Source organism: Notamacropus eugenii, chromosome 3 (genome assembly GCF_028372415.1).
Source record: "Notamacropus eugenii isolate mMacEug1 chromosome 3, mMacEug1.pri_v2, whole genome shotgun sequence".
NCBI lineage: Eukaryota > Metazoa > Chordata > Mammalia > Diprotodontia > Macropodidae > Notamacropus > Notamacropus eugenii.
In genome coordinates this window covers 148,293,324-148,305,641 of record NC_092874.1, presented here as the reverse complement: position 1 = coordinate 148,305,641, position 12,318 = coordinate 148,293,324, and the positions used below count along the sequence as shown (strand labels likewise).

The 12,318-nt window shown below is 37.9% G+C and overlaps 1 long non-coding RNA gene across 1 annotated transcript in view; it reads right to left on the bottom strand.

The window, feature by feature from the left end:
- The window catches only part of LOC140533404 (uncharacterized), a 116,891-nt gene extending 105,098 nt beyond the window's left edge, over window positions 1-11,793 (bottom strand). The window contains exons 1-2 of the long non-coding RNA XR_011976906.1: window positions 11,705-11,793; window positions 5,128-5,184 (exon numbers count right to left, since the gene is read on the bottom strand). This is a non-coding gene — a long non-coding RNA (uncharacterized lncRNA). The remainder of the gene's footprint in view (window positions 1-5,127; window positions 5,185-11,704) is intronic.
- Between the last annotated feature and the right edge of the window lie 525 nt (window positions 11,794-12,318).

Sequence of the window (12,318 nt, the reverse complement as noted above, 5' to 3'; positions counted from 1 at the left end):
AAATGCAGTTCATTCTCTGTTTCTATGTTCTCACCAACACTCTGGGTATTGGATGCTCTCAGAAACAATTCATATCCTTTTCCCTGGGGTTGAAAACTGTTCATGAAAATCTAAGAATCTCTCGGAGAAGATGACTTCCAAATGAACTATCTTTCCCCAGATTAAACCTATGATGAGAGTCTAGGCTCCATCTGCATTTTCACATCTTCTCCTCCTAAGAATTCTTTTCAGAAACATCTAGCACCTCCCACTCTGGTCCCAGACCTTCTTCTCAGTCTTCTAGAGGAGCAGCATCATTCTATCCTCCATTCCCATTTTCCTAGTAGACAACAGGAATCATCAACCCTTCACTGTTCAAGCATAGAAGTGCATCACCCATTCCTCTTTGTAGTGGGCCTGTAGTACTGGGGAGGCACAAGTGGAGGATTCTGAGTTAGCTGTGCCCCTCAGGTGGATTGATATGCGAACCAGTTGTGAACACTTTGGGAAAGAAGAATATAAAAGCCAACTTTTTTCCATTAGTTTGTTTTTTAAGGACTTTTATAATGAATTTCCAGTATCCCAGGGAATCTTTTTGCTGGCAACTTTTATCTTTATAAACTACTTTAACTGACCCTGCAGCTGCTTTTACTTCAGGGTATTTGAATATATTTTTTTAACTGGATAACCCTTGGACTTTGAGTGATCCATTGCAGCAGAAGTGAAACCATGACCCAGACACCTTCTACTTCTCTCCCCTTTTATGCTCCTTTGCTTTTGTGAATACATTATTCCATTCCTTTCTCTTGATTTCTCAAAACTACAGAATGATCCTGTGTTATTCAAATCATCAAATTAGTAATTAGTACTCCTCAATCCATATCAAATAACCTTTACAAAGAGGTAGTTCTTCAAAAGATATAGCAAGAACAGAATTTCCTCGCCAATACTCTGGGACAAGCTTTCCACTATACCACTTAGATGTCTGAGAACAACAGCTCAAATTTAAAGTAGTTGCTACAAAGCAAGCATTCCCATCAAGTTCACTTTCCAATACCAATAGCCACTGGATTTGTTCCCTCTTACAGAATGATCCCTTGTCTTAGCTGCAGGTTTAGTCCACTGCTGACCTGAGTCCTGTTTGCTCCTTGGGCTGTGCTGGCAGACCAGGCTGGACTGGTGACAAACTCTGGCCTGGACTTTGTCTTCCAACTTTTTCAAGGAGTTCAGTCACAAAGGGCAGAAGAGATAAGAGGATAATTACTGGAGAAGGTAGGATCAAGTGAAACTTTTTTGTGGCTGGTGGAAACACAGGCATATTTATAGGCTGTATGAAAGGAGCCAGTAGACAGGGAGAGATTGAAAATAGCTGACAGAGTGGGGATGACATGGCAATTTATTGGAGGAGTCAAGATGGAATGGAATCACTTGAACTGGGAGAAGGGTTAGTCTTCGTAAAGAGTAAAGTCACCTCATGTGAAACAGGGGTAAAGATGAAGAAAGTAGCAGAAGGCCTATAAGTGATATGGCTTGAGGAAGAAGGGAGAAGAACCTCAGTGTTTTTCCATAAACTACAAGGCAATTGGGGGTAGCGGGGCATCTATGGGATATTTGGGGAGAAATGAAGAGATTTAGCAGGCAGCTCTGGAGAATGGGATAGTGAATTGATAAGAGAAGTATAGTAGGACTGCCTGGGAACAGTAGGGGCCCAGCTGAGGTTGTATAACATAAATTTTCAATGGACCCAGTAAAAAGGGTTTTTGTTTAGCAGCACATGTGCAATGGAAGATAGTAGAGGGTGAGAGTAATCCAAGGCTGAGGTTTGGCAGGGTGCAATCAGGGCACAGTTAATGAAATAAGAGGGCTAGGCTCTCAAGAGGAGGGGACAGAGTAGAATTGAGATGGTTCATCAAGGTGGGAAAAAGCAGAGAATGTGGTGATTACTGGGAAAGATGACCTGGGAAAGAACGGAGGGATCAAGGGGTTGTATAGGTCACAGCTTGGATGAAGGTAGGATTTGGGAAGGGAAAGCAGAGGAAGAGATTGAAAGGCAATGGTTTATGATGGGATAAGGGGATTTTAGAATTCTTGAACACAGAAGTGGTGCATTTATGGGTGATGGCAAGATTAAGAGTATAACCATTGTACAATAGAAGAGCAGGTCTTGAGAAGTGAGTAGACTGAGGAATTGAATTGTTAGGGTGTTTGAGGGAAAGCCAATATGCATGTTTAAGCTCATGAGTATGAGGGAAGGAATTAGGAAAATTGTGAGCCATGTACCAAACCTATTAGGAGGGTGAATAGAGATCTGAATTTTGATTGGGTAGTAGAGATAAACAGCATGAACCTCAAAGGAGAAAAAGTTATTGAGTGATAGAGGTAGGAAAAGTGGCAGTGGGGAGCAAGAAGTATTCCAATCCACCCCTCTCCCCCAACCTTGACCAGTGAGCTGGGGGGAATGATAAGTGAAGGTACAACTAGTAGTGAAAAGTATGGCCAGGGATGCTGTGTCAGAGGGGTGGGGGTAGGGAGTAAGTTTCAGTAAATTAGGTTGAAGGAAAACTGGTTACCTATAGAACAAGCATTCCAGAGGGCCAGTGGAAGGGGAAGAATGGTGAAGGGTCAAGGGTGATGGTAATAAAGAATTGCATGGTGGGGATGAGACATAGGGTTTAGATGATCTCCAGTGATTCAGAATCTCTGGGATGTGAAGGTTTTGACCACTGAGTGGAGGGTGCCACTCCTCTTCCCAAAGAAGCTGGAGATTAGACTGGAGATGAGTGTAGAATGACGAAGAAGGCATACAGTCAGATGGTCAGATGGAAGGTTCCTTTATACTGCTACTCTTCTGTCTGAAATCTGTCAGTAAATGGAACAGCAGAAGGAAGTTGACCATGCACAGTAGAAGAAGGAAGTGCCATTTCTCACTGATTTTCCTCTTACCTCAAAGGACAAGGTCCAAAGGAGATCGAAGGCCTGAGGTCAAAGGGAAGGTTGCTCATCCTAGCACCAAACATTCTCCACATTCCAGTTGGAAGATCAGGCATATAAATTGCCTTGCACTGGCACACATTGAAGTTGGCCCAGCCTGGGCCCTGTCTACCTTCCCTCAGGGGACATGCAAAGCAGGAGACAGAAAGAGCTCACAGTCAGGGGAAGGTTAAGTTCCTTTTCTCACCTGAGGTTGGAGAACAGGTAGCACAGCAGGAAGGCATAGACTCGCAGTGTAAGATATTTTGAAATTTAACAAGGTCATAGCCTATTATATTCCATCTCTAAAAGTTTTTCATCAAAGGTAAAAACGAATACACAAGAGATCAAAGCAAGAGCAGAGAACCATTTGGTCATGGCTTCATGTCAGCCTGAGGACACTGGTACAAGCTCTTTATACTCAACTGGAGGCTTGCCTTTCACTCAAATACAGCCAGGCAGGAAAAAAACAAATTGCTTTGGTCAGTGTTGTTGGAATTCATACCCAGTTCTGGATCGTAGTAGCCATTCAAAAATCCACTTCTATACCATGTAGTTAGCAGGCTGGAAAGGGTCATAGAACTCCTACACATGATCTGAAGAAGACTGGGCCCCTTTTTCCCATGTCATCAGTTACTTCCAAGAGCAGGCTTACTAACCCTCCCTAAATGGTAGGCAGAATATATTGTATGTGCTCTGAGGATAGCTAGTCCCCCTTTACATGTAAAGTGCATGAGTTCCTAAAATGGTAGACCAGCCACCTTCCAAATACCTACTACAGCAAAAACCTGAAATCATAAACCTAGAATAAGGATCAAGAAATCCAATAAGAAGCTAAAGTTATTTTTATATCCCTAAAAACTTCACAAAAAGTCAGCATCAAGAGGGATTTATACCAGGGATGAAAAGGATGGTTCAACATAATCATATCAAAATCCAAAACATCCAGAACCACATGATCACCTTAGCAGATACAGAAAGAAGCTTTTGACAAAGCACAACACTTTTATGGTAAAAACTCTACAAAGTATAGGCTCCAAAGGGACGTTTTTTAATATTATAAATGATTTCTTAGATAAATCACTGCAATCTACTATCAATTGATAGGCTTTTGTTTAAAATTTTTGAGCCAATATTCATTAATGATACTGACCTATAGTTTTCTATGTTTTCTCTTTCCCTGATTTAGGAATTTGGACTATATTTGTCTCATTCAAGGATACTGACAGGGTTCTTTCTCAATTTTTGAGAATAATTTGTGAAGTAAGGGTGCTAACTGTTCTTCAAAAGTTTTTTTTTCTTTGGTAGTTCCTTTATAGATAGCTCTATTTCCTTTCCTGAAATCAGGTTATTTAAGATCTATCTGGTCTTCCGATAGTTTGAGGTATTTTATATTTTTGAAGTTATTCCTCTATTTCTTTTGTGTTCCCAATTTTCTTAGCATATAAGTATGCATAATATGTTTTGATTATCCTTTTTACTTTCATTTTGCTGTGATTTCCCCTGCTCATTTGCTATTTTTTAAATTTGATTTTATGTTCTCTTTTTAGTAAGATTAGCTACGAGCTTATCAATTTTATTAGTTTTTAAAAATCAGCTTTTACTTTTACAATGGGTTTTCTTTCCCCAATTTATCTATTTCCCCTCTAATTTTTAATACCTCTTCTTCTTTACTTTAAGTTTGTTTACTTGTTGATTCCCTGATTTATTTACATGTATGTTCAGTTCATTAAGATTCTTTTTCAATTTTGTTTACATGATTGTGAACATATGGTTTTTTTCACTGAGGATTGCTTTAGTTGCATCCCAGAAATTTTATTATTTGGTTTTGTCATTATAATTTTCTTTTACATAGTTATTTCTCCAATTTTTTGTATGGCCCCATCATTATTTAAGATTTCATTGTTAACATTTTGGAGAGCAATTTGGAACTACGTCCAAAAGGCTACAGAATTGTGCATGTCCTTTGATCCAACAATACCACTACTAGGTCTATATCCCAAATACATAAAAAGTGGGGGAATCTATTCGTACAAAAATATTTTGTGGTAATCGAAGGGATGCCTCCTTCAACTGGAGAATGGCTAAACAAGCTGTGATATATGATTATGAGGAAATATTATTGTGCTGTAAGAAATGGCAAGTAGGATGATTTCAGAAAAACCTCAAAAAACTTACATGAACTGATGATGCAAAGTGAACAGAACCAGGAGAATGTTATAGTTAACAGCAACCCTGTACGATAAAGAATTATAAATGAATTAGCTATTCTCAGCAATACAATAATCTAAGACAATCTCAAAGGACAAATGAAGAGCATTGTTTGACTACAGACTGAAGCATGCTATTTTCACTTTCTTTTTCTTTTATTTGTCTTCTTATACAAAATGAGTAATATGGAAATGTCTTACAAGATTGCACATGTATAAGTTACATCTGATTGCTTACAGTCTCAGAAAGGAGGGAGGGGAGAGAGTTGGAAAGAGATGGAATTTGAAACTCAAAATCTTTTTTTTTCCTGTTCTCCATTTTATTTTCTTCGTCTTTTTTTTTTTTTTAACATTTTTTGGTAAGCAACAGACTGTAGAAATTTATTTTCATGTCACTTTTTTCATTTTATTGGATTGTTTAATCTGTTCACATTTAAAGTTATGAATTAAGTTTATACTTTCTCCCATTGATCTCTAAATTTTTTGCAAGTTATGATTTTTTCCCTCTCTTTTGCTATATAGTATTATGTTACTGTTGATACTTTTTTTTTAAAGTGGCCTTCCCATTGGCTCTCTTTTCTCACCTCAAAACCTTCTTTTTGCTCACTACCCCTTTCCTTTGGGGGTTTTGTTTATTAGTTCCTCTTTCCTGATTTTATCTAATTATATTTCCCCTTCTTTTTTCCTCTCAGGTAGGTTCCCCTCTTTCTCTCCTCACCTTCAATTAGTCCAATTCATTTGTATTTTAAATCTCATTTTTGCACTCTTTTCAGAAAGCAATTTCTTTCACTCCATGATTCATTTTCTCTTTCTGTTTGCCCTCCTTGTGTACATTTAGAAAAAAGTCTTTGGTCTTTCCGTAGTCTATTTCTGTGGCTGCCTCCATTTATTCACTTCTTTTGCATTTCTGTTGTTTGAGGTATTCAAAATGCAAATAATCTCTTTGGTTACATTCTTTCTAAAAATGTTTCAAACTCTCATTATGAATGTCCATATTTTGTTCCATACGATCAAGATCAGATTTGCGTCCTGAGCACTAATGCTCTTTGGAATATGTTATTCCATTCCCTCCTCCTTTTTCTAATGCATGTGGAATTTGAATGTCTTTTCCTTAGTATTTGAAGGTCTTTTTCTTGATGACTTGTAGAACTTGTTGTTTCTGAATTTAATTGTTAAATTTAACCAATATGTGTTTTGGAGTTTGTAGCCTTTAATATTTTTCTGGAAGCGTTCTGTGAATTCTTTTAATTGAAATTTCATTTGTTATGTTTAGAAGACCTGGGCAGCTCATTTCTATTATTTCCTTCATTGTGGTGTTAAAATTTTTTGTCCTGTCATATTCTTCTGGAAGACTTATGATCGCTATACATCCTATCTTTGAGATCCACATCTTTTGCTTGCATTCTGAGCATATTTTCTTTTAATGCCCTTTTTTCCCCTCCTCTTCTTCTAGGTTACCTTTTACTTCTGTATATTTGTATTCCAAATTTATTGTTTTCTCTCGTTTCTTTGGTGAGGTTTGCATTTGCAGGTTGAAATTTTTCTATTCAGAGTGCTCTTTTTGCTATGCAGGACATAAATTTTGCTCTCAGAATTCTCATTTCTCTTTTAAACAACTCAAGAGCAGTGTTTCATGGTTCCATGTTCTCCTTCATTCCACAGGGTCCTCAGGATTGGATTATTTTCTTTCATTTTGTAGTATCTATGCAAAGAAGCCTACACTATACTAGTTTACTAGATCTGGAAGTCATATTTCCTTATGTTGTTACTATTTTTGTCTGTTGATTTATCTGCTAATATTTGAGGTCTTTGAGATTTCTTCTTCCTAGAATCTTTAAGTACCTTATTTTACTTATCAGTTGCTTCTGAGGTCCTCCACTTTACTAGTGGGGGCTAGATCTCAAAGGGTCTCAGCCCTACACAGGGCAATTAAAAGCTCAGCAGCTTACCTAGGTGCCCCAACAGTTTAGAGCTTTGCAGTGCTGGTACTTCTGGGTTGCAGCCCTGGAAGGCTTTTGCTCCTGAAGGGCTATGGTTGAGCTGGCTGGCAAGGCCTGATCAAACTTCCACAGCTTGGAGCACAGCAGGGGAAAAAGGGAAAGGGAGCTGAGATATAGAGGTGAGTTTTGATGTAAGCCCTTGTAGTATCCTTGGGTTAATTTAGTAGTGCAGCCTTCTTGCTCATAGTGTGGGAAATGGCGGAGAGGTGCTGAGTGAGCTCAAGGTCAATGAACATCAACTCCTTTTTTAAAATTTTTTTTAAACTTTGTTTTGCATTCTGGGTGTCCTAGACCACGGAAACAGCTGAAGTTGCTTTATCTCTGGCACATGATTTCTGTTTTGGGGAGGCCTGAGAAGTCATGGAGATTGAAGAAAATATCTAGTCTCACATCGTGTTGCCCACATTCTTCAGTTTCTTCATCCAGGATATGGCCAGGGCTCTGTCCCTGACTCTCTCCTCCATCTATACTTTTTCACTTGGTGATCTCATCAACTCCACATTCTCTCTAATGCTAATGATTCTCAAATCTTATCCATCCCTAAGCCAGGTCTCCAGTTACCTACTAGACATCTCAAACTGGATGTTCCACAAACTCTGCGCATCCACAAGTGAACCCATTAAAACTCAACATGTCCAAAACTGAACCCATTATCTTCACCTTATACCCTTCCCTCTTCCTAACATCCCTGTGACTATTTCAATACCATAATCCTCCAAGTTCCCTAGTGTCATCCTTGACTCTTCACTTTCTTTCACCACCCATACCCAATCTATTGCCAAAGCATGTCAATTGTAATATCTATTGCATACTTCCAATTTTCTCCTCTGATCCTGCTGCCACCTTGGTGCAGGCCTTTATCACCTGTTGCCTAGACTATTACAATAGTCTGCTGGTTCTGCCTGACTCAAGTCTCTTCTCCACTCAGCTCTTAAAGTGACCTTCCTAAAGCATAGTTCTGACCATGTTACCCCATATTCAAACTCCAGTGCCTCCCTTTGCCTATAATGCTCTCTCTCCTCATTTCTGCCTACTGACTTCCCTGTCTTCCTTCAAGTCCCAGATATAATCCCACTATCTACAAGAAGCCTTTCCCAATACTCCTTATTTCTAGTGCCTTCACTTTGTTCAGTATTTTCTATTTATATCCTACCTTGTTTGTAAACAGTTGTTTATGTATTGTCTTCCTCATTAGACATTAGTCTTTAGTCTTTCTTTTTATCCCCAAAACTTATGTCTGACTCATATTAGATGCTTAATAAATGTTTGCAGACTGACATACTAGAAAAAAAAAGATTGGGAAAATAGTAGAAAATTTAAAATACAATATCAAAAATACCAGATCTGGAAAACAGTTCAAGGAGAAATAATTTAAAGACCAATGGACTCCCTGAAAATACATTAAAAAATGTATTTTTTAAAATCCTGCAATCTATGTTTCAGTAAATCATAAATTAAAACTATCCATATATATCATAACCAGAGGGCAAAGTGAAGATAGGATCCATTGACCATCAACTGAAAGAAACCCCAAAAGGAAATATCTTAGGAATGTCAATCAAAATCCAGAACGTCAGCCAAAAATACTGCAAGCCTCCAAGAAAAAAAAATAATTTCAAGTACTGCACTTTGGAATTTACTTGAGATCTGAAAGCTTCTAGTATGAATGGGAGAAGACCTTTTAATACAATATTCTGAAAGACAAAAGATGCTTAAAATAAAGAATAATTTTCCTTGCAATGGTAATTATAATTCTATCCTGAAAAAAATAGACTTTTAATGAAAAAACCACAGCTGAGTAGGAGTCCAAAGAAATCTTGAAAGATAAGTTTGAGAAGGCCTAAACAATAATGCAGTACTATCAGTTCAATAGGGAGGGGACAAAAACAAGGGATCCTTTAGAATCTTAATACCTTCAAGCGTTGTTGTGGGAGTTAAAAAGAAAAACAAAGATCTTGGAGCTGCTTGGTTCTGTATTAAGGGTTTTAAGAAGGAAAAGAGAAAAGAAGAAAAGAAGAAGGGAGGTATAAATAGTTGCTGTTTCATTTTTTTTTTTTTTGCACATTCTGCTATGTATGTGGAAATGCTTGTGTGTGTGTGTGTGTGTGTGTGTGTGTGCACGCGCGCGCTCATGCGCATGTAAGTTTGGAATTTAAAATAATTTTAAAATACTGTGACCAGAAATAGGCTGAAGACATCTACCCACAGAAAATGTGAACATCTCCAAAGAAGAAATAGCCGAGCCCCTGTCAACTTGAGAAGATTAAAGGATCAGTCTCTACATCTGTCTTTGAAAGGTGCAGACTCCTTATTAACACTACGTTCAAAAGACTGTCTCATATTACATATGTGTTTGAGTATATATGTGTTTGTGCATATAAAAAGAGAATAAGCTTGATCATAAAAGAGGTTGAAGGACCACTGTTGCGCACATTTGTAAAGCCTTAGATATAATCCACATCCTGAAGTACCCAGTGTGGAAGCATATTGAAAACTTCCTTTTAAGTTTCTTTAAAAGCTTTAAAAATATTTTTCTCCAAAGCCATTTCCAGACTTCTAAGAAAAACCCTTTGGAAAGCTGGGTGATAGGTCAGGAAAAAAGAACAAAAAGGCTTTTCTTAGGGAAATGGATTGAGGGTTGTATTAAACCTTTTAACAAAGAATAACTGCCTTCTTTAAGTTGTCTCTGTGCAGCTAGGTGGCACAGTAGAGAGTCTGGAGTCAGGACTATGCAATTCAGGAGGACCCGAGTTTAAACCTAACCTTAGACATTGTTCTAGCTCTGTGACCTTGGGCAAGCCATTTAACCTGTCTGCCTCAGTTTCCTCAGTTGTAAAATGGGGATAATAATAATGCCTACTTCCATGTTGTGTTGATCAAATGCGTTATTTGTAGAGTGCTTGGTGCTTAATAAGTTGTTATTCCTTTTCCTAATACCTCCTGTAAGATTTTTTCTCTATGAAATATCACCAAGTTTCTCCTTACTGAAACATTGGAATATACATATATAGATATATAAAATCCGTATATGTATATGTATATGTATATGTAAATGTATATGTATATGTATATGTAAATGTATATGTATATGTATATGTAAATGTAAATATATATGTATATGTATATGTATATGTATATGTATATGTATATGTAAATGTATATGTATATGTAAATGTATATGTATATGTATATGTAAATGTATATGTGTATGTATATGTATATGTATATGTATATGTTATGGCTCAGGAGAAGAAAGGGAGGCTGGTGACCTGCACAGCCCTCCCTCACTCAAAACAAAGTCAAGTGCAAGTCATGTTATCATTTCTCTGATGCCATGGTCCCTTTCGTAAATGAAGGACGAATACAATATGTATACGTATATATAGCAAGACTACCTAGGAGTGAGGTAGCTAAAATTCCCAGCAGTAACTTGGGAAGATCTTAACTACAAAATAATTAGTTGAAACCAACTAATTTATTATTTTTAAGGATAGTAGAGCATTCATTTCCATTTCTGGGCACATTTAGCTTGTTCTGTCAGACATTTTCTTTTTTAAATAACACCAGTGATAAAATGGAAGATTAGTGGTTTTGATCTTTTATCTTCTAAAGATAGTATACTGGGATGGAAAGAGTAATGAATTTCAAATCAGGAGAGACCTTTTTGGGGGGTTAGAATCCCTATGACTATGTGTTTCTTTAACCTGTTTTCTTGTTTTAAAAAAAATGGGCAAAATAATCCCCAAGGGATTGTTGTGAGGATCAAATGAACTGTTTCTAAACCAGGTGATTATATACTATTATTTTAAGGTCTATTATCTAAAAGTCTATTAAATTGAAACATAAATTTTGTTCTAAATTTATTTCCTGTTTTATTGACCTTATTTCCTTTTTGTATTCTCTAAATAGAAACTTTCAAGATAGGAATAGCTAACATCTTAAGTCAATATCCAGAATGGATGTACTTGGGTCAGGGAGCATCATTTTATAAAGTAATTCTTAACCTGGCATCTATGACCTTGACTTTTTTCCCCCCTAAAGGAGTCCAAAACATAAAAAAGGGCAACAATCCCTGTTTTACAGGAAACATTTTTCGCTTTAAATGTCCAAGGGCATTTCATAACCACCAAGTAGATTCTATAGTGTTTACATTAGAACAATTTCACAAACTCAGCTATAAATCTACATTTTCCTTTTTTCTTTATTTTTAAGAATTCCACCTAGAAGACCAAGAAATGATTGGAAGCATTTTCAATGTGATGAAAGGCTGAAGTGATTATTCAGCCGAAATGTTTTACGTGAATGTGAAAATATGAATTGAATTCTAACCCTAAAAGCCCAGTCAGTCCCCCGCCACCCCCCGCTGTGACTCAGGTTTGCAGGAGCTGTGGCCTGGAGGAGCGCCTAGTGGCGGGGGAGGGGAAGGACAGCTTGCTTGATGACAGGAATCAAGAAAAAATGTAAAGCTGTTTTCAAGGCATAAACTCAAGCTTCTTGAAGAAATCAAGGTGGCGATTCTATAAAATTCAAATGAGCTTAACTCACTTGTTTCTACCGCTAGCTTTCAGCTTACTGTGGATACGACTAAGCAAGAGAGGAAAACGCGTAGCTCTTGTGTAACACATCACGTCCTGCGTGTCCACACGGAGCCCTCGCACGCGTTCACCTCCCTCGCCAGGGAGAAAGCCGCAGTGGAGACAGGGCTTTTGGACAGGGCAGGCTACGGAAAGTTCAGCCCTACCGATGGGATTTTCAGGGCCATTCTTAAGATTTCTTTGGTGAATTCATCTCTAATCTATAAACAGCTTCTTTAGTCTCCTGTCACCCGGCTAGCAAGGAGCTTCATCGGGGCAGCACAAAGTTTGGCACCGAAGGCCCGGGCTGCCTTAAGTGTTGTAGCGAAGTCCAGAAGAAGACGAGGAAAAACCAAGAATGAAAACGCTCCTTTTCTCGCCCCCTCCTTTTTTTTTCAGACACCAAAACAAACGAGCTGATACACGTGTCCCAATGACTCTTGTTTACTATCAAGACTGGGGTGCGCCTGGGATTCTGGGAGTTGTAGTCTACTGTATTCCACCAACCTGCCTCTCTCTTCTTCCAAAGTGGTGCTCAGAGACTACATTCCCACAATTCCTGTCGGTGACAAAGTTTGGCGTATA